This window comes from Orcinus orca, chromosome 8, assembly GCF_937001465.1.
Source record: "Orcinus orca chromosome 8, mOrcOrc1.1, whole genome shotgun sequence".
Lineage (NCBI taxonomy): Eukaryota > Metazoa > Chordata > Mammalia > Artiodactyla > Delphinidae > Orcinus > Orcinus orca.
The window spans coordinates 7451902-7455141 of record NC_064566.1 but is presented as its reverse complement, the minus strand read 5'-3'; the positions used below and the strand labels follow the sequence as shown (position 1 = coordinate 7455141).

General features: G+C 54.1%; 1 long non-coding RNA gene across 1 annotated transcript; it reads right to left on the bottom strand.

Annotated features, from left to right (window-relative positions):
- Positions 1-854: 854 nt before the first annotated feature.
- Positions 855-1963, bottom strand: LOC125965123 (uncharacterized). Its single transcript, XR_007478662.1, has 2 exons — positions 1735-1963; positions 855-1248 (listed from the first exon to the last, which is right to left on the bottom strand). It is a non-coding gene; the product is annotated as an uncharacterized LOC125965123 (long non-coding RNA).
- Between the last annotated feature and the right edge of the window lie 1277 nt (positions 1964-3240).

The window sequence follows — 3240 nt, the reverse complement described above, 5'->3', positions numbered from 1 at the left end:
TGGCCCACACTCTGTCCGTGGCGTGTGTTTCTCTCTAAATAAATCCACTTCTTACCTATCACTTTGTCTCTCACTGAATTCTTTCTGCATTGAGACTTCAAGAACCTGAGCTTCATTAAGTCCTGAAACCAGGTGTATGGCCTCAGTTGGAAGACTGTGGGTTTTGGCCGGGTTCCAGTCCCGGCTGTGTGGGTTCAAGTCCCAATCAGGGTTTTGGCTGGGTTTGAGTTCCGGCCTCATGGGTTCAAGTCCCAGTCTGAGGTGCACGGTTTCAGTTACAGGAAATGTCTAAAGGGTTATCCTTACGTCAAAGGAGCTGGGGCAACTTTGGTTTACTTCTCTATATTGTCCAAATTTTACATAATGGACATATTTGACCTTCTTAATTTGGGGGGGAAAGGGGAAAAAGAAACTGAGGGACATTCTACAAAGCGAGTGGCCTGTACTCTTCAAAAACGTTAAGGTCTTAAAAAACAAAGTAAGGCCGAGGTTGGTTCCAGATTAAAGACTGAAGAGCCCTAACGACCAAATGTGAGGCGCGATCCCAGTTCGCTGGGACAATCAGAGACGCCGGCAAGGGGACAGCATATCAGATCCAGGGTTGCAGCAGTGCTGGCATCACTGCTGCCAGGCCTAAATTTGGTAACTCTACACGGTTGTGTAAGAAATGTCATTTTTCTTAGGAGATACATGTTGAAATACTTAAGAGTGAAGGGTCATGACCTATGTAACTTCCTGTCAAATGGTTCAGAAAAAAATGCATGTGTGTGTATGTGTGCGTGTGTGAGAGAGAGAGGGAGAGAGAGCAAATGGGGCAAAACGTTAACTACTGGTGAATCTGAGTGAAGGGTATGTGGATTTTTAAAAAATAAATTTATTTATTTTATTTTTATTTTTGGCTGTGTTGGGCCTTCGTTGCTGCATGCGGGCGTTCTCTAGTTGTGGTGAGCGGGGGCTACTCTTCGTTGGGGTGTGTGGGCTTCCCATTGCAGTGGCTTCTCTTGCTGCGGAGCATAGGCTCTAGGTGTACCGGCTTCAGTAGTTGCGGCTCGCAGGCTCTAGAGCACAGGCTCAGTAGTTGTGGCACATGAGCTTAGTTGCTCCTTAGTGGCATGTGGGATCTTCCCGGGCCAGGGCTCAAACCCGTGTCCCCTGCATTGGCAGGCGGATTCTTAACCACTGCGCCACCAGGGAAGCCCCCTATATGGATGTTCATTGTACTTTTCTTGCAGCTTTTCTGAAGGTTTCCTGATTGTCAAAAACAAAAAGAAGGGAATTGCCTCGCGGACAGCCGCGGGTTCAATCCCTGGTCTTCGGGGAACTAAGATCCCGCAAGCCAGCCGCCTGGTGAGGCCAAAAAAGAAAAAAAAGAAAAAGGCCTCTAACAAGGTACACCTCCTTCAGGCACCAAGCGGCCTGGTCCAACGTTACATCTGCTGCAAATCAACTGGATTCTATTCATACAACGGAACATCGTGGGCAGTGAACGAATGGGAACAAACCGCAGCTCCAGCAACCACCCGGAGACCTCCGGACGCAGCTGCAAGATTCCATTGATGATTAAACAACAACCCCAGGCAAAATGAATGCAAACTGTTTTGGGCTACGTACCTGGGGGGTAAACCGCAGAGAAAGGCAAGGAAGTGGTTACCGTAAAGGTCAGCATTGCGCTTACCTGGGGAGGGGTCACCTGCAAGGACATATTGAGGGGCTCTGCAAGGCGGATTTTCTTACCTTGAGTGGTAGTTACGCGGGGACGCATTTTATACTTATTCAAATACACACATAACAGCTGGAAACGTCCCACGAGGAACCCCACTTCGTGTGAGGTGCGCGTTGAGCATCTGGGACCTGCCGCTGAGTGGAGGGCGCTTAACGTATTCCGCCGGCCTGGAGGGGCCGGAGCGGGGCGGGGGCGGGGCCGGGGTAGGGGGTGGGGGATGGCTGCAGGAATCAGGGCCGGGCGGGGAGGAGGGTGGGGAGGATCGACCCCGCCCAGCTCTGGCGGGATGCGGTCCGGGGCGTCCCCTGCTGGTGACCACTGGGAGTAAGGCTTGCAGAAGAGCGGGCTCCCTGGCCCACCGAATGCCTACTTCCCCTTTCTGCACCTTTGTCCCTGTCACTCCTTCCCCCTCCAGTGCTCAGGACCTCTTCCTGGGCTTCACCTCAGCAAAAGCTGAACTCAAACTCGCCTTTCTCAGGGAGCCTTTCCCGATCCAGGCCACCCAACTCAGACCACTCCTTCCCCCATCGTCCTTTCTTTGAGGTTGGAACACATTTAATTTGCATGTACTTTCAGCGGCCTCGTCAGCATCGCCTTGTTTCACGGACGTTTGGTGTTGGTGATGAAGACCACGGCTGGCATTTACTGAGGGCCTCCTACCTGGGGGCACTGTGCTGACAGCTCCAGGCACCTGCTGCCCACCTCCCCCCAAGCATCTTCATTCATGGATGTGGTCAGTCCTTCGGCGTGCATTTATTAAGCACCTACTCTGTGCCACTCTCTGAGGCCACAGGAAACAAAGTCAGTGGCCACTGCTCCCAGGGGTTCACAGTCAGGGTGGGGCGGGGGGAATAGCCAGGTGTTGGTGAGGGGGTGTGATGGGAGATCTAAGTGAGGCCACAGAGCATCATGGGGGCCAATGAGTGGGGAAGAGGGTGAAGCCGGCTCTGGTGGTGAGCAGGGAGGTGCCCCGGAGGTCTCCAGGCTAGGCAAGATGTGCACAGGCCCAGGGCCTGCCGGGAAAAGGCCGCAGGTCAAGGAGCCAGTCAGAGAGAGTTGGGTCTGCCTTGCACGCGTTGTTACATGGTCTCTGAGAGCCATCGGGGGCTCTGTAGAGGCAGATGGAGGAGGAAACCCAGAGCAGGAGGCTGCCTGCCACCTGCTTCCACCCTAAGCCAGCACTCTAGGCCTGGGGCCTGACAGCCCCGAAAGGGTGAGAGTTCAGGTCACCTCCATTCGGCCGGAGTACGCTGAACACCTACTATGTTGGGCTGCCTGACCAGGGAGGATGAGTGAGTCCTGGACTTTGCCCTCAAGGAGTCTGGGATCAGCACAAGGATAAGATAAGCTTGCAGAGCTCTCAGCCCTGCACTGAATGAGATAAGGAGGCAGTGGGAGAGGCCCACGGAGCTGGTGCAGGTAGAGGAAGAGGAGCAGATCCTTCAGTCATGGGAGGGTCATCCCAGCTGGGCCTCCGCCGAGGGGAGGGGGGCCCAGCTGCACGTGGGAAGGGGCAA